Here is a 25,818-nt window from a genome sequence, read left to right as displayed (position 1 = left end):
TTTGCCATTCACCAACAGGCATATAGTGTCTATACAAAATTTCCCTTCACCTGTATTCCCATTCTCCACCCTTTGTGCATGACAAGGCACACTGCAGTAATACTGGTGTCATCGTGCTGTTGAGATATACTGGGTTCGGGCAGAACTCTGAAGGACCTAGGCATGTGGAGTTTGAACTGTAATTGGGTCCATGTATTGTACCACCCTGTGTGAACGCAAAAGATGAAGAGGAAAACTGTAGAGAAACAGAATAGAGGTTGGTGACAGATGAGTTTGTAGAGGTGAAGAAGATTTTATAAAAATTTGACAACTGGATTGGGCACTACGGGGAAGTGATTCTATACTTGGTCTACTCCCCTTAAAAAAAATTCTGTTTGTCGTATCGCTATTGGGACTATCCCAGCCATCAATCCAGTGTCCTGTCCATCCTAAGTTCATAGGGAACCTGGTATCTGTGAGATAATTTCCTCTACCTGTGATGGACATGCATCTAGAACAGCAGAATGCGACATTAGTCTTCGTGGGTGTCTAACATACTTTGGACTTCCTGAGCGGGAGCACAGTATATGTATATCATCAAGTTTTGTCAAAGGGTAATGTTGCATTTATTTTGTTCTTCCCATTAGCCGAATCTGGTTTTCTATATCGCTTATGATTCCTTACTATATGTCCCTTGGTCCCATCTATGTGTTTAATAATGTGGCTTGTGTTTTCTGTCTTGGGGATCTATATTGACTATGTGTCCTACTACTCCTACAATCTCTGGCAAAATGCCCTTCCTTCCTACAAGTGTAACATATTATTGACCATTAGGGATCTGGGGTTTGGACTGATGGGTCTTTCCTGTATGTGCCAGTATACTTACCGTCCTCAACCTCTCCACCTGTTGTTCTCTGCGCCTAGCACTATTCTTGTGATGTTCAGTAGCACACTATCTAAGATTAGCTACTGTGACCCCTTTCCAATTTTGCAAAGAAGTCTGCACCCTGACACTCAATGCCTTATTGGGCCAGTCCATTTACACAGAGACAGCCACCTCCCATTTGCCGAATTAGTGTTTACCAGTGATCTTATCCAGATGGAGAGTTTTCTATTACTGCAAGAGACAAAAAAAAAAAAAAGTTTAACAAGCTTCTAGGTCATGCGAAGTATTCATTCAATCCTTCTCATCCCGTATTAAGGGTCTGCACATGGTCCAACAAACATTTCCGAGCTCATCTTGACTAGGGGCATTACTAGGAATGAATACTTCTTATATGGTAACTGAAAGAAATACCCGGTGGTTACCTTGTCTCTGTCCGCTTTCCTACTGGCAAATACTAATGTGCGGACAGGTTTTTCTCCATTTCTGACGTTACTTTCTTGATTTTTTTTTTGTTTTATTTTTGGGTTTTACTATATATGTACACAAATGATACCATACTTACCTGTTCCACTGGTCTCAGCCACTTCCCCCACAGGCTACTGCTCTTCTTTTACCGGTTGGATAGTCCTCTGGGTGCATGAGAAATGGCTGAAAACAATCAGGTCACTGTTATGAGCCACGGCTGTGGCTCATTTCCATTTTGCATTTTGGTTATGTATTTTATGTTATACTTCTGTTTATGTTCCCCGTGGGTGTCATGGGGTGCTCGGATCTCACCCTTAAGGAGAGGATACTGTTATGAACCACAGGTAGTGGTTCATTCCTATTTTATGTTTATAAGTTGTCTTGCAGGCCAGGATTTCCCGTTGCTCTGTTTAAGAATACTCTTGTTGCTGCCGGTGGTGAGTCTGTGTAATTGCAGCTTGTTCCCATGTGTTCAGCCTCACCTGGCTGCTAATTGCATCTTGTCAGTTTGGAGTCATGCAACAGGGCAGCTGCATGACATTATTAATTAGGCCTCTCTGTTATATGCTGGCTGAGTGCAATTCACAGACGCTGGTGATATTTCTAGGTTTCCAGTCTGCTTGAGTTCTGAGCTTGTTCCTGCCAGTTCCTGAGCTCCTGTGTAGCAGTGTCTGTCGAGCTGCTTCCTGTGTCGATTCCTGTGTCTGATCCTGTGTCCTGCCGTGAAGCGTTCCTGTCCAGAAGTCCTGTGGCTTTGCCTATGCCTGGTCGAGTTTCTGGCTTCTTGGTGTCCACCGGTCTGTCGTTTGGGATTCTGCCTGTCCTCCAGTTCTGAGAGTCTGTGTCGGCAGCATTGGGGGTTCCTGTCCGTTTGCCAGTATTCGTACCGGTTCCGTGAGTAGCGGCTCTGCCGCGTCCGTCGGCCTAGGCCACTGTATTCCGTTATTATTTCTGTCACTGGTGTTTTGCAGAGGGTTCTGCTTATGCTGTCACCGCCGGTACACAAAAGTATTGTGTCGGCGTGTGGTCAGCATTTCCTTTGTTGTTCTTTTCCTTTGGCGGCAAGCCGCACATACTTTGGTTTTAGGTTTGTTAGTAGCCCCTGGCCTTGTTGTTTAGTTAGAGGGCCCCTTGTTATCACCCTGTCTCGGTTCACTCTTTGTCTCTCATTAAGACCTGAGGGGGCATCGAAGTTGGGCAGACGTAACCCGCCCTTCAAACGCGGCTGCCATGGGCTCAAGCAACCATAGTCTCGCAAGAGTGTACTGACAGCACGGGCGAGACAACGGAGATAGGGCGCCAGGGGTTATTCCCTTTCCATTCCCCTTTCCCAGCATTACGTCCTGGTGCTCTGGACTCACTTCATAACATCTCCCTTGTTCTGAGCACCAGGAACCTAACATTATCACCAGCCATACCACAAAAAAGAAATAAAACTTTTTTCTTTTTTGGCCCAGTCCAGTGTCTAGTCTAGAATCCAGTCCGGTGTTTAGAATCCAGTCCTGTCTAGAATTCAGTGTGCAGAATCCAGTCCGGTGTTTAGAATCCAGTACGGTGTTTAGAATCCAGTCTGGTGTTTAGAATCCAGTCCGGTGTTTTTAAAAAAAAGAATCCAGTCCGGTGTTTAAAAAAAAACAGTCTTGTTTTGTCTAGTTTAAAAATTCAGTCTTGCCTTGTCTAGTCTTGCCTTGTCTTGTCTTGTCTAGTTTTAAATCCTCCTATGTCTACTATGCAAGCCCTGCAGGCATCTCTCTCAGCCCTGAAATCTGCTTTCAGTGCTTTGAGACCAGAGCGACTAGAAGTTTTGCAGTCCTTAAAGCAACTGCAAAACCTTCTGACTAAAATCTTGCTCATCTTGCCAGAAGTCGTTGAGAGTACATCTATCTCTAAAGAGACTCTTGTTCACAGTATGGTGACAAGAGAATCCTCTGGTTTAATTGAAGAGAAAAGGTTTAAAAGTTTTCTGCGGCCCAGGCTCTCAGAAGAGGAGCGTCTGCGTTGCAGAAACTTAAACTTATGCCTATATTGTGGGGGTTTAGGCCACTATCTGCAGACCTGTGAGTTGCGCAAGCCAAAGTGTGGTGACGAGTCTTGCCCTCTGGCCAAGTTGAGTCAGGATACAAGACCTACTCCTGTCTCTACTGTGGCAGAGGTGCTTGTCACACAACCCACACTAAAAAGCTCTCTGTCCTATAATTGGGGTCCTTGGGCAAGGGAGCCCCATTATAGATTCAGGAATCAAAAGAGAATGTTTCTCTCCTCTCTTCAGGTTCCTGTTGAAGCAGAGTTGCAAGCCCCTGGAGTGGTGCCCGATGCCCAGGTTCCTGGAGTGGTGCCCGTTGCCCAGGTTCCTGGAGTGGTGCCCGTTGCCCAGGTTCCTGGAGTGGTGCCCGTTGCCCAGGGTCCTGGAGTGGTGCCCGTTGCCCAGGGTCCTGGAGTGGTGCCCGTTGCCCAGGGTCCTGGAGTGGTGCAAGTTACCCAGGGTCCTGGAGTGGTGCCCGTTGCCCAGGGTCCTGGAGTGGTACCCGTTGCCCAGGGTCCTGGAGAGGTGCCCAATGCTCAGGATCTTGGTGCGGTACCCAATGCCCAGAGTGCTGGAGCGGTGCCCGATGCCCAGAGTGCTGGAGCGGTGCCCGATGCCCAGAGTGCTGGAGCGGTGCCCGATGCCCAGAGTGCTGGAGCGGTACCCGATGCCCAGAGTGCTGGAGCGGTACCCGATGCCCAGAGTGCTGGAACGGTACCCGATGCTCTAGCTTATAGAGGGACATCAAATATTATAGCTCAGGTTTCCATACCAGATGGGGTCTCAGAAGCTGTTACCCCAGGTAGGGACTTGAAAAGCGCAACCCCAGAAAGGGTATCTAAAACCATAGTTCTAGAAGGGAACTCGAGAAGCAAAACCCCAGAAGGGATCTTTGAAGTAATATCCCCAAGTGGGGTCTCAAGAGACGCAGCCTCTAAGAAGGGTCTAGAGGTCGCTTCCCCAGGAAAGAACTTAAGAGGCATAGCATTTGTGGAGGTTCTGAAGGTTATAGCTTCAGCAAAAGTCCCGGAAGTCATAGTCCCGGGAGGAGTTTCGATAATTATCGACTCAGAGAGGGAGGCCAATGGCTCAGTCCCAGTGAGGGAAGCCGATGGCTCGGTCCCAGTGAGGGAGGCAATGGCTCGGTCCCAGTGGGGGAGGCCGATGGCTCGGTCCCAGTAAAAGAATCCGAGGTGCTGACCCCAGCGGGGTTCCCAAAGGCCACTGCCCCGGGTGGGGTTCAGAAAGTCACTGCCCTGGGTGGGGTTCAGAAAGTCACTGCCCCGGGTGGGGTTCAGAAAGTCACTGCCCCAGGTGGGGTTCAGAAAGTCACTGCCCCAGGTGGTGTTCAGAAAGTCACTGCCCCAGGTGGGGTTCAGAAAGTTACTGCCCCAGGTGGGGTTCAGAAAGTCACTGCCCCGGGTGGGGTTCAGAAAATCACTGCCCCAGGTGGGGTTCAGAAAGTCTCAGCCTCGAGTAAGGTCAATAGTGACCAGGTCCTAGCTAAGCACTCTAGTCAGTCAGATGGGAAGGAAGCAGATCCTGACTCTGTTGATATATCAACATCTATAATCTTTGATGGGGACTTAGTCCAATTTCTGGCGCTTTACAAACACTATTACACCATTTTGTTGTCTAGACCATTTCTGAGCATCACTTCAGAGAACATTGTGCTCTATCTGATTTATTCCTTTAGAGGAGAGCCTTTTGAGTGGGCAACCAGTCTAATGAAAGCTGAAGATCCCATTCTTCAGGATCCCCCGGCATTCAGTGATGCAGTTATTAAGAGATATGGTTCCAAAGAAATTGGTTCAGGTTCCTCTAGGTCACCCGTCTTACATGCTGAGAGTCCACTGTATACTGTAAACTCGGCACAAAAATCTCAGCCCATTGCTTTGGCTACTGGATGTGCTTTTCTATCTTCTCCCTACAGGAAATCTTCTAAAGTTTCGGTACCTAGGGGAATGGAACCAATCTATGGTCTGTTTTCAGATTCCGAAACTGATGAGGTTTCTTATATGCCGGGGCACTCTGGTAGGAGACAGAAGAAGCATCTGATTGCTCGACCTTTATGTTTTGAAGAATTTTTTGAGTCAGAGATTTCTTCCTTTCCTGGTGTCGCCAAGCAAGCACAAGGTAAAAAGAAAAAGAAAAATAAATATTGCTGACTCTTGCCTTGTGGTGTATAAAAAAAACTGTTTTTTCCTTGTCTTGTGTCAAGTGGCCACCGTCAAGGGGAGGGCACTGTTACAGGCTGTTGTTACAGCTTGTTTCTGTTTTCTTGTCTGTTAGACCAGTGTGTCAGGTTTTTTTTGTATCCCTTGTGTTGGATAGTCTGAATTTTGGGGTCCTTTGACCCCTCCTCAAGGGGGGGGGGTAATGTTATGAGCCACGGCTGTGGCTCATTTCCATTTTGCATTTTGGTTATGTATTTTATGTTATACTTCTGTTTATGTTCCCCGTGGGTGTCATGGGGTGCTCGGATCTCACCCTTAAGGAGAGGATACTGTTATGAACCACAGGTAGTGGTTCATTCCTATTTTATGTTTATAAGTTGTCTTGCAGGCCAGGATTTCCCGTTGCTCTGTTTAAGAATACTCTTGTTGCTGCCGGTGGTGAGTCTGTGTAATTGCAGCTTGTTCCCATGTGTTCAGCCTCACCTGGCTGCTAATTGCATCTTGTCAGTTTGGAGTCATGCAACAGGGCAGCTGCATGACATTATTAATTAGGCCTCTCTGTTATATGCTGGCTGAGTGCAATTCACAGACGCTGGTGATATTTCTAGGTTTACAGTCTGCTTGAGTTCTGAGCTTGTTCCTGCCAGTTCCTGAGCTCCTGTGTAGCAGTGTCTGTTGAGCTGCTTCCTGTGTCGATTCCTGTGTCAGTCCCTGTGTCGATTCCTGTGTCTGATCCCGTATCCTGCCGTGAAGCGTTCCTGTCCAGAAGTCCTGTGGCTTTGCCTATGCCTGGTCGAGTTTCTGGCTTCTTGGTGTCCACCGGTCTGTCGTTTAGGATTCTGCCTGTCCTCCAGTTCTGAGAGTCTGTGTCGGCAGCATTGGGGGTTCCTGTCCGTTTGCCAGTATTCGTACCGGTTCCGTGAGTAGCGGCTCTGCCGCATCCGTCGGCCTAGGCCGCTGTATTCCGTTATTATTTCTGTCACTGGTGTTTTGCAGAGGGTTCTGCTTATGCTGTCACCACCGGTACACAAAAGTATGTGTCGGCGTGTGGTCAGCATTTCCTTTGTTGTTCTTTTCCTTTGGCGGCAAGCCGCACATACTTTGGTTTTAGGTTTGTTAGTAGCCCCTGGCCTTGTTGTTTAGTTAGAGGGCCCCTTGTTATCACCCTGTCTCGGTTCACTCTTTGTCTCTCATTAAGATCTGAGGGGGCATCGAAGTTGGGCAGACGTAATCCGCCCTTCAAACGCGGCTGCCATGGGCTCAAGCAACCATAGTCTCGCAAGAGTGTACTGACAGCACGGGCGAGACAATGGAGATAGGGCACCAGGGGCTATTCCCTTTCCATTCCCCTTTCCCAGCATTACGTCCTGGTGCTCTGGACTCACTTCATAACATCTCCCTTGTTCTGAGCACCAGTCACCTTCTCCTCCTAAATAAAACTTCAACATTCATTAGTACATATATAGGTTACAGTCATATTTTTCATATTTTTATTATTTTCTATAGTTTGTATGCTGGCCGTAACTGCTTCCACATCTACATATGGCGGTGTACTTGCATTCTCTTTTTTTTTTTTTCCTTCTTGTTTATTGTTGCTACATGTTTAAACAGTTCTTATATTTCCATTCTTGTCTTATATGACTTTGGTTAGACATACCACCTGCAATACCTTAGGATCAAATTCACCAACCCCTCTTGCTGACACAGGTTTAAACAATTTGTATGTCTGACCCTTTGTTTTCGGGATTTTATCAGACATTTTCTTATCCTTAAGTTCTGCAATACCTCTGGTTCAAAGCTGTCCACCTTAGGGAATGGTACCCTATCTTTGTCAGTCATACGTAACCATTCATTGCAAAATGCCTCCATGTGTGAACCATACTTTTCACACATAATAAACCTTGCTGACCCTCTCGGTCGCAATTCTGACTTTTTCGGTCCCACTTCTACAGCCTGAACCCTAGCTACCAAACGCCCACTGCTTGTGCAATTGGATCCCAATGCAGACTTTTTGCCAATAAACGCAATCCCCAATGCACACCGCAGATAGACGGTGAAAGACACCTAGCGCTTTCACTCGCTCCTTCTCCGCTGAGTAACACGACTCACTCCAATAGTGAACACCGCGTACCCAGTGAGGCCCTATTGGTTTCTATTTACTGGAAGTGTTAGGAGTGACTTACCTTTTCCAGTAAATATCCGCCGCTGGAGATTTTCCTGAGAGAGACCAGCGAAAACTCCCACACAAATTACGCTTGCGTATGCTCTATACAGCGCTAATGATACCGCAATTTTACGCAAAAGCTCGTAAAAGGGATATCAAGTTGCGCTATCTATCGCACCCACAAACGCGCGGTCCAATCGCACAGCGTATAGGTACTTGTTACCTATCTGTCGTACAACCACGGGTCAATGTACAAACTGTGACCCTCAGCTCGGAGCGTAACAAAAAACCTTTTTACTTCAATACTACACAATGCACAATTCCCTATTACGCTCCTCTGCAAATCTCCTCACGATTTGCGTATTAAACCTTATACTAACGTGAGTCAGCCGCCTCACGCCACCAAGCCTCCACTTACTTGATGTACCACACTACGGGATCTCGAATTCCCTGGGTTCAATATCCACTCACTCCTATGTTCACTCACTCAAATACACTTTGGTTTTTCTGTACAGAAAATTTTAATTCATTCAGATAGGCAGCTTTACCCCAGAGGCAATACAGTTTAAACAAAAGTTTTATACTAATCTGCTTTTGAAATCAGATAGTTTTGTGCTATTGTAGCCTGGCTACTGTCCCGCTTTAATTGAACAAATATCATGTGCTTTTATTATGCGCACACAACCCTACGCAAGCTTGCGTAATTACGCAACCGTGCGTACCCCTATGCCACGTGTGCGGCCTTGCGCCACATGCACGTTTTTGTACGCTGTCCTCACATTCCGTACCATGTGTACCAATGTGCATACGCAATAAAACAAATCACACAACTCTCTAAATGTGAACAATACTAATTACTATTGCCCACTAGACACAACTTGTTCTGTATAAACTTTTATGCAGACCTGCGTTTGTGTCTTTACACTTACTTCCTTAAAATACTGTTATTTCAAATTTACCTATATAGCAACAAATGTATCCTATTTCACACAGATCTATAATGACTAGCAATAATCAATAATTTAAATGATATGATTCAGATTGGATAGCTATCTTGCAGAACATACACTGATATAAATATACACATAATTATAATAATATTATATATATGTACCATTCACTGGTCTCCTATGAGACACCTTACCTCTTATTTGCATATCAAAGCTATGTGCTTTTGCCTGCTAAGAAAAAGCAGTTGAACCAGTTAATTAGCATTTCAATGGCTATCCTCCCTGTAAGCAGATTCTACAAGTCTTGGAAGGAAAAAAAAACAAAACCAACTCTTTCTTTCCTTTTTCTATCTGATGTAAAGTAATTACGCACAGAGAAGAAGGACAGGAAAAAAAACTTATCTCACCATTTACCCTCACTAGGCCCAACTGAAACTATTTGTAATTGACTATGGCATGGGTTAAATAAATGCATTGGTAACTCATAAATTGTGCTTGATGTGACCAATGAAACTGATTGTTCTGAGCAGAGTGAAATTCAGCTATTTAGAAAATGACCTTCCTAAAATGGCCACTGCTCTTCCCCCTTCCACATCCATGAGGCTTACACAAAATGGTGGACAGGCCATGTGGTTAGTCCAAAATGGAGGACAGACCATGCGGCTTCCTTTGTCACAAAGAAATAACACATTATACAAGCACCAGAAGTTATTTTAGGCCTGAGTTAAAAAAAAAACTATATCAAGGCTATGCAGCAACTTTTAAATGTACTATTAAACCTACTTAACAGATAAACAATACAATCTGAATCAAACACAATATGACTTATTGTTTTGCAACAATAAAAATACATTTTAGCATTTTAAATATTATGAGAAACACATTGTCCCTTGAATTTTTTCATATCATTGGCTTACTGATAACACAACAATACACGTGGATGTTATTCATCAGCGTCACGATGCGTCCATCGGAGCCGGTCGATCACAGCCACGTTTGTAATGTACAGTGCATCATTAAGACCCTGATATCCCGTAAGAGCCCTCATCTGTGAATGCCAAATTGCTTTCTCACAAATGTTTAAAATGTCCGCTCTAATATATATTGTAAACGCCTGCACCTCTTATTACCATGTGCCATGAATGTGCACTATACATAGCAAAACACTGCATCCCATAAGAGAAAACAATACAGCCACACATTATGAGTTCCAAAGCTCATTGATGTATATATATTTGTTATTAAAAGGATATGGACTCAAAATATATTACAATGTACAGTATACCTATAGTTACATGGATACAATAGCACAGTAATCAGTTAATACAAAATACATACAGTTACAGTTACAGGCCAGCATACAATACCATTCCCTCAATGCATCTTATATCTCTCTCTCTCTCTCTCTCTCTCTCTCTCTCTCTCTCTCTCTTTCTGTAAAATCATGCAGGATCTGGTCTAAAAGCAACTCCATCATCCTCTGGTACAAAACAGCAAACTGGCTTCCTGTGTGATCAGCAATGTGTTATCTAGTTTGGGGGAGGGAACTTTCTCATTCATGATGAGTCACTTGTCTGTGTATATGCTAAACAGGTTCAGCCAAATCAGACATCAAAAGGGGCTGGCCTGAGCTTCCTGTCCACTACCTGTTTGGAATATCTATTGTTCTAATAAAAGTGATTTAAGCTTTTATACATTTAATCATAATTATTTGTTGCAATGTCCTACAACTTAATAACACGTATCAAATGAATATACACATTAATCTGGTTGATTAAATCTCAAATATGACAGGTGTATCTGGTTTCGTTCAAATAATACAGATACATGACATTACTTCCTTATATATAATTTTAAATCATCATGATATCTGGCGCTTGATATTATTATAATTATGTACTGCATGAAATAAGAGTCGAATCCATCTCTGTGGCATGTCCGTGTAAATGCGTGTATTACCATATATTGCTGTGCTCGCTGCACGTATTTGCAAGTATAGTAACTCATAATGTGTGTGGTTTGTATGTTCTTTTTTATGTAATATTTTTGACTTCGACAGTTCGGACACGCAAATAGCGATTTCGGCACTTCTGCGATCCATGCTGAATCGGACCTATAGTTTCCACCCTCTCTGTCCTGGCAAATGTTGGAAATATTGGATGTCACTAATCACAGGATTCAGCTTACCTTGGAGTAAGTAATACCGCTTTCACACTGCCAATGCCGGATCCCACCCAGGAATTGGAAACGGGTCCTTCCCGTGTGGGATCCAGCATTGGCCGCTGCTGCAGGCTTCCCTGACCTGGCAATATGCCGGGTGGGTTGCCATAGCAGCAGGGGGTGGAGCCGGCGGCAGGGCGGAGGTGGTGCTGGGAGATGAGATCATCTCTGCGCCACCTCTCCCTGCTGTAGTAAACGGGTCCCGGGACGCATCGACCCGGGAGCCCGTTTACGCAGCCACTGACCCGGTATTCAACCCGGGTATAACACTGCTTTATTCCCGGGTTGAATTGCCGGGTCAGGTGACCCGTGATTTGGGCTATGCCCCTTTCACACCGCACGCCAACCCGGCAATATGCCGGGTCGATACCGGGTCGATGCCGGGTTATTTGTGCGGTGTGAAAGGGGTATAAGTAGTGCACATCATTCCTTCATATGTGTTCTTAGGGCCACAACATTGCCGTCTGTTTATTTTCATACAGTGGGGATCCTATAGACTGCACTGAAGTGCATCATTTATTGGGGGGCCAATGACTGAAATTTACTACTAGTGTATATTTACTAAAGATTGTTTTTTCAAAGCCTCAGTTTCTCGGCTGCATTTAGTAATACACGCAAAACAATTTTGCGTGTATTACTATCACCTTTTTTATTCCAGATTCCAGCTATTAAAGTCGCTGAGAATTGTTGGCTTTGAAAAACCTGATCTTGGAAAATATACCCTACTGTTTTATACAAATACGGTTACAGTGGATTCAATCACTAAAGCAGAGGTTCCCAAACGTGGTCCTCAAGGCACCCCAACGGTCCAGGTTTTAAATGTATCCATACTTGGCCACAGGTGACTTAATTAGCACCTAAGTCAATTTGATTTAACCATCTGTGCTGAGCCATGGATATACCTGTCTAAATCATGGACTGTTGGGGTGCCTTGAGGACCGCATTTTGGAAACCTCTGCATTACAGACTGATTTTTGACTGGTGCATTTGCAGTTTATAACACATTTAATTTATTGTTTATTAGTATACAGTATATGCTATTTTATACAGATCTTTTTATATCAGTTTCCGCTACATATTTATTCATCATATATATTGCAAGTTATACGTTAAATATATATTTATACGTTTAATTTATTTTACACAATTTATTTATAGTTTTTGTTATAGTTTACATATTTACAGTTTATTATTGTGGATATGAGTATTACTGTATGTCAGTATTAGTGCTTAGCACATGTCAGAATGTCCTCATAACACACAGTTTTGCCCGTCCTGATGCAGGCAGGCTATAGTGGCAGAATAATACAAATCTGCATTAGCACATATCCCATGTGTAGTGGGAAGGCACAAGGGGCCTGGGCCCTCAATCCGAGTTGATCGCACGTAGCAACTTTTTGATGCTCGTGCGATCAACTAGACACCGCCTATGGGGAAGTGTATTTTAGCATAGCAAGGCTGTGATCGCTTGTGCAGCCCTGCTGTGCTAAAAAAGTTTTGTGTAAAACAAGACTAGCCCTGCAGTTACTTACCCTGTGCGATGGATCCAGCGATGAAGGTCCCGGAATTGATATCAGACATCCGCCCTCCAAACGCCTGGACATGCCTGCGTTTGGATCTCCACGCCCGCAAAACAGTGAGTTGACGCCCCAGAACGCCTTCCTCTCGTCAATCTTCTTGCGATCACCGCTATGACCGCTTTCTTCGGACGTGGCGCCGCTGCCCAGCGACAGCCGTCGCCGGGCAATGACGCGCCTGCGCAAAGCGGCCGCCGCGTATGCGCAGTTCTGACCCGTTCGCACCTCTGCGATGAACCGCAGCGTGCGAACGGATCGGAATGAACCCCCTAATTTAGATCTGCAGCTAGCTGCAGCTAATTTGTTAGCTAATGGACAAAACCTAGGAGGTAATTTCGAGTTGATCGCAGCAGGAACTTTGTTAGCAGTTGGGCAAAACCATGTGCACTGCAGGGGAGGCAGATTTAACATGTGCAGAGAGAGTTAGATTTGTGTGTGGTGTGTTCAATCTGCAATCTAAATTGCAGTGTAAAAATAAAGCAGCCAGTATTTACCCTGCACAGAAACAAAATAACCCACCCAAATCTAACTCTTTCTGCACATGTTATAGCTGCCTCCCCTGCAGTGCACATGGTTTCGCCCAACCGCTAACAAAGTTCCTGCTGCGATCAACTCAGAATTACCCCCCATGTGCACTGCAGGGGGGCAGATATAACATGCAGAGAGAATTAGATTTGGGTGTGGTGTGTTCAAACTGAAATCTAATTTGCAGTGTAAAAATAAAGCAGCCAGTATTTACCCTGCACAGAAACAATATCACCCACCAAAATCTAACTCTGTTATATCTGCCCCCCCCCCCCCCCCTGCAGTGCACATGGTTTTGCTCACTAGCTAACAAATTTGCTGCAGCGATCAGAATGATCTGAATTAACCCCCATGGTACACTGTTCCAGTTAACACTATGCTCACTTTATATTAGCCCCTTAGTTCCTACAGTAGCAGTTACTTTTGGACCCATTGTGACATTGATGTAATAGCTATTGTAATTACTAAGATATGGGTGGAGCTATTTCTTAATAAAATAGATATGTACTCTAAGCAGATTGTTTCCCTCTATGCAGGGCCGGATTAAGCTTTAGGGGTGCCCAGGGCACTTAAGACAGGGGGGCCCCGGTGAAAGGTGGTGGTGGTGGGGGGGGGGTGTATATTAGATTGTGCATACCTCCCAACATGTCCCATTCTAGGAGGAACAAAATGCTCTCTACCTGGACTTCCCACATAATATATGATTGGTGTCACCTGTGTTCAACTATTTAATTGATAAGAAAGGTATTTCAAATCAGGTGATTGCAATCATAAATTAAGAAGGAAGTTCAGGTAAAGAGCACGTTGCTCCTCCTGGAATGGGTCATGAAGGAGGTATGGATTGTGTATATTAAATTTAAACCAATGGTGTATATTAGTTTTAAACTAATAGTTTAATAATGGCTGGGTAATGTTATAGCTCCACCTAATTGAAAGACAACTATTTTATAAAATTTTCTTGTAGTGTAACAAAGACAACTTAACCTTAAAATACACTTAGAAAAATAAAAGAATTTCTCTTGTCACATGCAAGAATAGCAGCAGCCTCTGTACTACACACTGGGACAGGACTCAGGAGTAGCTCATTAAACATGATACTCCTGCACTGCATACTGTCCTGCTCACAATGTGGCTGCTGGTTCTGCTGCTGCTTAAAAGGGAAAGCTAGTTATGTCAGTGTGCTTTGGTCGGGGGGCCTGACAAAGGGGGGCCCAGGGTACAGTATGCCCTGAATCCCCCCTTAAACTGGCTATGCCTCTATGTTAGCTTTGTGGTCACTGCCCAGATCGATGGCCTTGCCCTGGCTGATGGTAGCCCTTCACCCACGTAAATCCTCTCCCAAAACTTCTTGAAGTATACTAATCAAAGCAATAATTGCTACTAATGCCTTGCATGATTTAACGATCAGGCATTGGCCCAGCTACTAATGACAAATAACTTGTGCTGCCATGTGATGATGTGGATAACAATCCTGAATCACTCTGGTCCTGTCATATTGTATAAACAGCGTTCAGTTTTATATACTGTTTATACAAATCACAGGACAGGAACTGACTGCAATGTTTCTCAGCCGTGTAGTTGCACCCACTTACTGTCATTGAAATGTGGTCCAGAGATAGGGGTTGTGCATGGAACACCAATCTTCTACATGAGATTTACAAGTCTTCACAGTGGCAAATGCAGGATTTGCATGGGGGGGTTTCCAGAACTGAGTGGAGCCAATCACGGGGGTGGGGACTGAGGTGACCCAGTATATGCTGGGTCCGTAAAACTAGTGTGTCTGTGTGTATATATATACATACATATCTACACATGTATATATACCGTATATACACCTATATATATATATATATATATATATATAAGCAGAAAGAAATCAGCGGCACTCCAGGGTTTAGTCAATCAAAGTGAGTGTATTCAAAGCATCACAAGATACATAAGTAAACCGACGTTTCGGGGCCCATCGCCCCTTCTTCAAGGTGTATGTGATGTGTGTGTTAGAAGCTTACCTTATAAACCGTGAAACCCCGCCAACCACACGTGAGGACGGACGCCGCCGGCCACTCTGTCTCCCTCGCGCTCCCTGGACTTCCGGGTTCCGCTTTGGGTGACGTCACGCTTCCTAGCGTCGGGTTGCTATGGCAGCAGCCGGCGCATAGGATCGCGCTGGCCGGGGCTGTCAGAATCAAAATAAGTGAACAATGAGTAAAAAAGTGGCGCACCCGTGCACAAAATGTCTGTGTTAAAATACAGTAGTGAAATCTTTTATAAGACATAGACATAGAGGTGGTGGCATTACATGGGGGTGTGATATGTATAAAACATATGAAACATATGGAACAATGGTTCTTTAATGCTAGGGGGCCGTGGTAGCCTAACTAAGGGAGGTGCTGATGGCCACAGGATCCATGTTGTGATCACCTCACCCAGGTATTAGAGGGGTGGAATCCAATTTAGTATCACCATAAATATAGGGTGTCTATCAGCCTACATAGTGATTCCCTTGATCTAAGGACAAACAATAATACTCTATATTGTATAATATAGGGGTTCTGTAAACAATAATCTAAAGTCCAACATAGTACATCCATCTGTATTCGGTACCACATTAGTGCAGAGAGTTCCATGCGATGTTCTCATTTAAGCCCATGGGGCTTATGGTGTTAAGTTTAAAAATCCATATGTAGGTATTCGGCGGCACTCAGGAAATAAATCACACAGACGCAGCCACTTGAAGCAAGCCAACGTTTCAATGCTGTCGCATTTTCGTCAGGGCATTAACAAAATTTAAAAACACTCACCATTTTATGTGCTCCCCTCACCATCAAAGTCCGCGCCGCCGGCTCCACTTCCGGTAGACTGACGCATTTCTGTGACGTCACCCAGTGCGCCCATCACCATGGAGACAAATAATACACTGAAAAAATACAATACAGTGTGCAGCATAATCATACGATCCTGCACAGGTTTTACAAAGTAAATAAATATTGCTTATTCGATGTACAGATATATTAAGGGACCAAACCAGAAAGTTTAAAGAAAACTATTGAGACCTGTTTGTTCATTTAACCCCCGAGGATTTAAAGTATCCAATAAGAAAATCCACCTAGCCTCACGCTGCAGTAGCATCTTTGCCCTATTGCCACCCCTTGTTAATGGGGGTATATGGTCTATGATTTTATGTTTAAGGGAGGTCGGTGAATGGCCAGCTGTAGCAAAATGTCTCGCCACTGGTTGTTCGCTATTTCCAGACAATATTGCTTCACGTATAGCATATCTATGTTGCCCCATGCGTACTTTGAACGCACATTCTGTTTTCCCTATATAGTATTTGCCACATGGGCAAATCAGGGCATAAACAACAAATTTTGACATGCACGATACTCTGTGTCTGATTTTAAAACTTTTTCCTGTATAAGGATTTTTTATAGTGTCCCCAGTGAGCATATAGCCACACGTGACACAACCTGTGCATTTAAAGCACCCATTTTTGGGTGTTCCCAAAAAGGTGACATTAGATTTCTTATCAAAATTTGTGATATCACTGTGTACAATGTAGTCACGTAGGTTTTTACCTCTCGAGTAACTACACATAATTTGTTTGTTGTGTATGCTGGGCAGTTCTTTGTCCGTTGTTATTATTGGCCAATTTGATCGAATCGTCTTCCTAACTTTATTGCTAGCAACATTATAGCGGTTAGGCCATATGATCTTATTGGCTGTAGACTTCTTAGGTTTGGATTTGAGTGTTTCTGATCGGGGGATTGCCAAGACCTTCTGTTTTAATTCTAGCAGTGTCTGTTTTTTGTACCCCCTAGCCACAAACTTATTAATCATAAGGTCTAATTGAGAAGATACCTCACTCTCATCGCTGCAAATACGTCTCACACGTAGGAACTGTGAGAAGGGCAGACCTTTTTGTATATTTACCGGGTGATGACTAGTGGCACTTAACAGTGTGTTACGATCCGTTGGCTTTACGAATAAAGATGTTTTCAAGCCAGTATCAGTTTTAATAATTCTCACATCCAGAAAGTCAATTGAGACTTTGTCAGTTTTATAGGTAAGTTTTACCGGACTATTACCCATATTGTGTTTCTGAATGACTTTAGCCAAAGTTTCTTCATCCCCCCTCCATAGGAGCAACATATCATCTATGAAGCGGGTATAATATATGATATTCTGCTGAACGACTGGATCTGAGAAAAAGATATCACGTTCAACAGATATCATATAGGCATTTGCATATGCCGGAGCTACCGAAGCTCCCATTGCACAACCGGAGACTTGGAGATAATGTCTCCCATCAAAGTAGAAATAGTTCTTATTTAATACCATCTCAAGGAGTGCACAGAAGAAGTTCACATTAGGTCCCTTGTACCAAATATTGTCTGTGATCAATCTTCTGGTAGCCGCTATACCCTCACCATGAGGGATGCATGTATATAGCGACGTGACATCTATACTACACAGTATGCAATCAGGATGGATCTCTCCCAAATCAGATAATTGTAACAAAAGGTCAGTAGTGTCCTTCAGGACATAAGTCGACTTTTGTACACATGGTTGAAGATATGTGTCTAGGAAGATAGATACTGGTTGAAAAATAGACCCCCTGGCAGAGATAATCGGTCTACCAGGGGGGTGCACCAAATCTTTATGCACCTTCGGAAGCGTGTACAACAAAGGTTTTATAGGAAATTCAGTTTTTAACACATTAACAATTTCACTGGATATAACCCCAACTTGAACAGCATCATCTAATAACAAATCCAAAGCTTTCTTATAATCAGCTGTCGGATCGCACGGCAGTAAACGATATACCGTGCCATCAGACAATTGACGCAAGATCTCACGTCTGTAATCAGACACATTCTGTATTACAATTGAACCGCCCTTATCCGCTGAGCGGATGACGATGTCTTTTCGTTCCCCCAACATCTTAAGGGCTTTAAACTCTGCTGATGTTAGATTCGAATGTCCTTTATTGGACCTGGTATCCAATGTATCTACTGTTGTATCCAATATCCTAATAAAGGATTTGATAGAGGCATTGTTCGAGCTGGGATCAAAATTAGACTTTGGTGCCAATTTTCTTAGTTCCTCCGGTATAGGGTTTGTATTCCCCACAGATGTACGGGAACCGAAAAATTCTTGTAATTTTAATTGTCGGTTCAACTTGAAAACTTCTGTTTTCCACAAAAATGGGTCAAAGGCAGTGGTGGGTACAAAACTCAGTCCTTTCTTTAATACATTAATTTCATCTGTAGAGAGTGGGACTGATGACAAATTGAAAATTATTTCTTGGTCGGCAGGGGTGGTTTTTTGCGTGCATCGCTTCCACTGGCCTCCTCGTCGGTTGTATTGACGTTTGTAAAACCTGTGTGCAGGATCGTATGATTATGCTGCACACTGTATTGTATTTTTTCAGTGTATTATTTGTCTCCATGGTGATGGGCGCACTGGGTGACGTCACAGAAATGCGTCAGTCTACCGGAAGTGGAGCCGGCGGCGCGGACTTTGATGGTGAGGGGAGCACATAAAATGGTGAGTGTTTTTAAATTTTGTTAATGCCCTGACGAAAATGCGACAGCATTGAAACGTTGGCTTGCTTCAAGTGGCTGCGTCTGTGTGATTTATTTCCTGAGTGCCGCCGAATACCTACATATGTCTGGCAGCTTTGCTGCGTTTATCGGAAGGCAACAGGGACAGTAAAGTTTCTATTAGTGAGTGCCGGATCCCATAGGAATTGCATAAAGAGAAGTAACCTTCTGTGGCATGGAAGTCGTTATTCTCCTGGTCAAGGCACCCTGGTGAGGTACTTTTATATGTGATATTCGTCTTGTCGTCAAAGCACATTTTTTGTTAGCTCACAGGTGGGACATTTCATCACTAATTAGTGGATAGATACCATTTAATCTGTTGAGCTTAACAATGGAGACACAGAATAATACCAATGATCAATTTACCCGTGTCATATTGGATGCAACAGACATCCTCTCTTTTTCTGATATGGATGCTGAGAGTATAGTATATAAGAACAAAGTCTTTACGGACATCTCCAGCATACCTGTGACAGAGTTATATAGGGACCTCTTTAAGCTGAAGAAACGTGAGACGGACTTTTATTATCACGGTGCAACACTGTCTGAATATTTCAAGGAGAAAAAATTACCCAGAGGCTTCCGGGTTAAGAATGTACCGACTATCGGTCGCCATAACGTGGCATTTTGCAGAAGATGGTGCGCAATTTTAAACAAATGTTCTCTAGATTTAATATTACTGGTGATAGAAGAGGCCACCAGAGAGCTGAATGTTACCAAAAACAAAATAGAGGCATTTGAAGCTATACATAAGAAGACTCTGATGGAGGATAAAACCTGTGATTGGATGGATAAGCTGACCAAACAAGTGGAAAATTACCAACGTGATTTATTGAAATACAAACGTGAAAAATTCACGAAGGTGAATGGTGATTACGAATCCAACAATGTATATGGTTGGCTAACAGGTGGATCCCAATTACCCCAGCAGCAGCAAAGGGGAGGCCAGCGCGTTGGGAGGAATCCCAATTATAAATCTACCAAAGATTCAGCCACGTCTGCAAGTGACAGTGACCGTGGGTCGAGGAGAGGGAGAAGGTTTAGATCTCTCCCTTTAGGGATGAAGACACGTGCCAAACATCGCGAGGCAAACGTCAATACAACCGACGAGGAGGCCAGTGGAAGCGATGCACGCAAAAAACCAACCCTGCCGACCAAGAAATAATTTTCAATTTGTCATCAGTCCCACTCTCTACAGATGAAATTAATGTATTAAAGAAAGGACTGAGTTTTGTACCCACCACTGCCTTTGACCCATTTTTGTGGAAAACAGAAGTTTTCAAGTTGAACCGACAATTAAAATTACAAGAATTTTTCGGTTCCCGTACATCTGTGGGGAATACAAACCCTATACCGGAGGAACTAAGAAAATTGGCACCAAAGTCTAATTTTGATCCCAGCTCGAACAATGCCTCTATCAAATCCTTTATTAGGATATTGGATACAACAGTAGATACATTGGATACCAGGTCCAATAAAGGACATTCGAATCTAACATCAGCAGAGTTTAAAGCCCTTAAGATGTTGGGGGAACGAAAAGACATCGTCATCCGCTCAGCGGATAAGGGCGGTTCAATTGTAATACAGAATGTGTCTGATTACAGACGTGAGATCTTGCGTCAATTGTCTGATGGCACTGTATATCGTTTACTGCCGTGCGATCCGACAGCTGATTATAAGAAAGCTTTGGATTTGTTATTAGATGATGCTGTTCAAGTTGGGGTTATATCCAGTGAAATTGTTAATGTGTTAAAAACTGAATTTCCTATAAAACCTTTGTTGTACACGCTTCCGAAGGTGCATAAAGATTTGGTGCACCCCCCTGGTAGACCGATTATCTCTGCCAGGGGGTCTATTTTTCAACCAGTATCTATCTTCCTAGACACATATCTTCAACCATGTGTACAAAAGTCGACTTATGTCCTGAAGGACACTACTGACCTTTTGTTACAATTATCTGATTTGGGAGAGATCCATCCTGATTGCATACTGTGTAGTATAGATGTCACGTCGCTATATACATGCATCCCTCATGGTGAGGGTATAGCGGCTACCAGAAGATTGATCACAGACAATATTTGGTACAAGGGACCTAATGTGAACTTCTTCTGTGCACTCCTTGAGATGGTATTAAATAAGAACTATTTCTACTTTGATGGGAGACATTATCTCCAAGTCTCCGGTTGTGCAATGGGAGCTTCGGTAGCTCCGGCATATGCAAATGCCTATATGATATCTGTTGAACGTGATATCTTTTTCTCAGATCCAGTCGTTCAGCAGAATATCATATATTATACCCGCTTCATAGATGATATGTTGCTCCTATGGAGGGGGGATGAAGAAACTTTGGCTAAAGTCATTCAGAAACACAATATGGGTAATAGTCCGGTAAAACTTACCTATAAAACTGACAAAGTCTCAATTGACTTTCTGGATGTGAGAATTATTAAAACTGATACTGGCTTGAAAACATCTTTATTCGTAAAGCCAACGGATCGTAACACACTGTTAAGTGCCACTAGTCATCACCCGGTAAATATACAAAAAGGTCTGCCCTTCTCACAGTTCCTACGTGTGAGACGTATTTGCAGCGATGAGAGTGAGGTATCTTCTCAATTAGACCTTATGATTAATAAGTTTGTGGCTAGGGGGTACAAAAAACAGACACTGCTAGAATTAAAACAGAAGGTCATGGCAATCCCCCGATCAGAAACACTCAAATCCAAACCTAAGAAGTCTACAGCCAATAAGATCATATGGCCTAACCGCTATAATGTTGCTAGCAATAAAGTTAGGAAGACGATTCGATCAAATTGGCCAATAATAACAACGGACAAAGAACTGCCCAGCATACACAACAAACAAATTATGTGTAGTTACTCGAGAGGTAAAAACCTACGTGACTACATTGTACACAGTGATATCACAAATTTTGATAAGAAATCTAATGTCACCTTTTTGGGAACACCCAAAAATGGGTGCTTTAAATGCACAGGTTGTGTCACGTGTGGCTATATGCTCACTGGGGACACTATAAAAAATCCTTATACAGGAAAAAGTTTTAAAATCAGACACAGAGTATCGTGCATGTCAAAATTTGTTGTTTATGCCCTGATTTGCCCATGTGGCAAATACTATATAGGGAAAACAGAATGTGCGTTCAAAGTACGCATGGGGCAACATAGATATGCTATACGTGAAGCAATATTGTCTGGAAATAGCGAACAACCAGTGGCGAGACATTTTGCTACAGCTGGCCATTCACCGACCTCCCTTAAACATAAAATCATAGACCATAGACCCCCATTAACAAGGGGTGGCAATAGGGCAAAGATGCTACTGCAGCGTGAGGCTAGGTGGATTTTCTTATTGGATACTTTAAATCCTCGGGGGTTAAATGAACAAACAGGTCTCAATAGTTTTCTTTAAACTTTCTGGTTTGGTCCCTTAATATATCTGTACATCGAATAAGCAATATTTATTTACTTTGTAAAACCTGTGCAGGATCGTATGATTATGCTGCACACTGTATTGTATTTTTTCAGTGTATTATTTGTCTCCATGGTGATGGGCGCACTGGGTGACGTCACAGAAATGCGTCAGTCTACCGGAAGTGGAGCCGGCGGCGCGGACTTTGATGGTGAGGGGAGCACATAAAATGGTGAGTGTTTTTAAATTTTGTTAATGCCCTGACGAAAATGCGACAGCATTGAAACGTTGGCTTGCTTCAAGTGGCTGCGTCTGTGTGATTTATTTCCTGAGTGCCGCCGAATACCTACATATGTCTGGCAGCTTTGCTGCGTTTATCGGAAGGCAACAGGGACAGTAAAGTTTCTATTAGTGAGTGCCGGATCCCATAGGAATTGTATATATATATATATATATATAGAAATAGAAAGAAATTATTGCGCCACGTGTGTTCACCAACGTTTACTTATCCTGAATGTGATTTATACCAAACAAATAGATCTGACACTCCCTAAGAATTTAAAAGGGCGTCTGCTTACCCCCAAACAGGGGTGGCGGTTCCCTGTATCGTAAATTTGGTACACAATTGGGGGGAGGGGGTTTAGCGACCAATGGTGTCTAAAAGAACTCACACTTTAGGTGAATAATTAAAAATATAAAATACAATTTATTCACGTATAAATTTAAAACAACAAATCTTTTTCTAAAAAATGTGATAAAAAGGATACACACATAAAATATAATACCAGTTAAAATGAATAAATAATAAAAGATTCCTTAACTTGGTATGCAGTCACTGCCAGATAGCCCAACGCGTTTCGTCAATCAGACTTTTGACCCCTTGATGAAGTCTGATTGACGAAACGCGTTGGGCTATCTGGCAGTGCCTGTACCTTGCTTTATTTAGGCATCTTGCAACGGTTTTCCTCGTGTAACCACGTTCATAGAATCTCTCTGCCATCGCCTCAATCTGTGACTCAGTGTCCTCATGTGTGGTGTTATTACGCAGCACACGCATGAACTGCGAGATCGGTAAGCTCTCTTTGAGGTGAACGGGGTGATGACTGGAGGCATGAAGGAGTGTATTTCTGTCAGTCTCCTTTCTATAGAGGGTCGAAGCAAGTCTTCCTTTGTGTCGAAAAAGAGTCACATCTAAAAAATTCACCTTATCACGATTAATGTGATAGGTGAAACGGATAGGGCTATCTAGACTATGGAGGTGGTCAATCATCTCATAAAACTCAGTGTCGGTCCCTAGCCAAATAATGAAAACATCGTCAATATAACGAACAAAAAATAAACACTTAGACCCAAACCTTGGTATAATGTTACTAGATTCATATTTATGCATATACAAGTTGGCATACGATGGGGCCAAATTTATTAGTTTTATTCAAGTGCAAAAGTAGTGTGCTTACTTGATGTTTTGACACAGTGGATGGTCCTTATGTTTATCATTGATTGGACACTGCAATACGATTGTTCCAAGCCACTTCCTGTTGGATGATTGATGGGCGGGGTTTGTGATGTGCCTTTGCTATATAGGTGATCCGGGGTTTGGTGTGTGTTATGGGCTGCTGGGTGTGAACCTGTTGTGATCTTACCTGTCTTGAAAAAGGCTCAGATGGAGCCGAAACGTCGACACTATTCGCTGACATGCTGTTGACCGTCTCTATGTGAGATACACCTGTGAGTTGTAATAAATTTCTTCATCATTAAGGAAGTGGTGAGTGCCTGTATTTTCTCTGGATATATTTTGGACTTCTTGGGAGCCCTTTATGGAGCACCGCCCATGTTGTGGACTGCAGCAGTGAGTGTGGACCTAATGGATATCAGTGACGTGCGGTAAGCTAAATGGCTCAGGAGGCACTGGCTAACCCCAGAGCCAGATTTACATGCAATATATGAGCCAAAGGGTACATGTGGACATTATACACAGGTGCAGCAGTATAAAATCCTGGAAATCTGGTTAGGTTTGATTAGAGATGTGTGGAAAGGATACACAGGTGAGGCACTGCCTCACCTGCCATAGATTTTTGACTCTAGAGTTTGGGCTTTATTAGAATAATGCAAAAAAGATATTTCAAACAAATTATCAGAATTTTTCATATATTTTATTCATGTCAAAACTCTGGTTTAAACTTTAAACGTAAGTATGACAGAAAAGGCTCTGCCTCACCCCACCGCACGTCTCTGATGGATATATATATATATATATATATCCAAGAAGAGTACAGGCACTCACCACATCCTTAATGATAATGAATGTATTATACCTCATAGGTGTATCTCACATAGAGATGAACGACAGCATGTCAGCAAAAATGTCGACGTTTCAGCTCTATCCGAGCCTTTGTCAAGACAGACAAAATCACATCAGGCTGCTGGGTGTTAATCTGATGTAATTTTGTCTGTCTTGACAAAGGCTCGGATGGAGCCGAAACGTCGACATTTTTGCTGACATGCTGTCGTTCATCTCTATATGAGATACACCTGTGAGGTATAATAAATTAATTATCATCAAGGAAGTGGTGAGTGCCTGTACTCTTCTTGGATATATTTTGGACTATTTGAGAGCCCTTTATGGAGCACCGCCCATGATGTAATTTGCAGCAGTGAGTGCAGATTCATTGGATATATATATATATATATATATACACACACACACACACAGTACACGTATATATACACATGTATATATATCGCGTGTGTGTGTGTGTGTGTGTGTTTATATATATATATATATATATATATGCATGCACATGGATATATACTGTATGTACTATAATTAAGTAAACTTTTATTAAGCACTTACAAGTGCCACCAGGAAGACAGCAGGCTGCAGAGGACGCTAGACAGCCATTAATAATACTCATGCAGCAAAAAATAAATAAAAATATATATATATATTTTTTTGGTGGAGGGGGGTTTCTGGGTGCTCGGAACCCCCCCCCCCCTGGGTGCGCCACTGCTTCATATGATATTTGTAGATGTGATTTTGTTTTAAGGTGGATAAAGTAGTATCCTTCTAAATTATTATTATTATTATTGTTATTATCATTATTATTATTATTATTATTACTACCAGTTATTTATATAGCGCACACATATTCCGTAGCACTTTACAGAGAATGTTTGCTCATTCACATCAGTCCCTGCCCCAGTGGAGCTTACAATCTATATTCCCTATCACATGTACACGCACACACATTCACGCTAGGGTTAATTTTGTTGGGAGCCAATTCTTACAGGGGTATTAAATCAGGTATTTTGAGAGATTAGACAAGCTCTTTAAATGTGACTCCTATATCAATTTAACTCCATTAGAATATCTTGTCATGGAAAAATTAATCTTTTGCATGATAAACTAGCTAGTTCAGTGTTCCAATGAATCCTCTACTTCACCCACCTTTTTGCTTCCATAGAAGGAGCAAAACACTGCTTGCAATAGATGCCACATTGATGCATGTGTTCCCGTCAAAACAAGCTAAGATGTCCCATTCAGGAAAGGATAGCTTTTGCTCAGCAGCTCTACATTATTTTTCATGTTCTAAAAAGTGTCTTGTGTATCCTCGCTAGTACGTCCTATTACTTTTATTTCCTATTTACTGTTGCCTCTAGTTTATTTTTAGATCTTGTTTGCAACAACCAGGACTAGATTAATCAGACAAAATGCCAAGTGTTAAAGTTTAGTGCGTGTGTTATGTCCTAACATATCACAGCACAAATACTAGAAGTTATGCCAACAATGTTTTCAGTCGATGGGAAAACTTGTTTTATT

General features: G+C 42.9%; 1 long non-coding RNA gene across 1 annotated transcript in view; it reads right to left on the bottom strand.

The window, feature by feature from the left end:
* LOC134982078 (uncharacterized) overlaps window positions 1–25,538 on the bottom strand; it is a 41,378-nt gene extending 15,840 nt beyond the window's left edge. The window contains exons 1-2 of the long non-coding RNA XR_010190956.1: window positions 25,447–25,538; window positions 14,976–15,142 (exon numbers count right to left, since the gene is read on the bottom strand). This is a non-coding gene — a long non-coding RNA (uncharacterized LOC134982078). The remainder of the gene's footprint in view (window positions 1–14,975; window positions 15,143–25,446) is intronic.
* Between the last annotated feature and the right edge of the window lie 280 nt (window positions 25,539–25,818).

The sequence above is a fragment of the Pseudophryne corroboree genome, chromosome 1 (assembly GCF_028390025.1).
Source record: "Pseudophryne corroboree isolate aPseCor3 chromosome 1, aPseCor3.hap2, whole genome shotgun sequence".
Classification (NCBI taxonomy): domain Eukaryota; kingdom Metazoa; phylum Chordata; class Amphibia; order Anura; family Myobatrachidae; genus Pseudophryne; species Pseudophryne corroboree.
The sequence above is the reverse complement of the archived record's forward strand: the minus strand, read 5'-3'. Positions and strand labels throughout refer to the sequence as shown.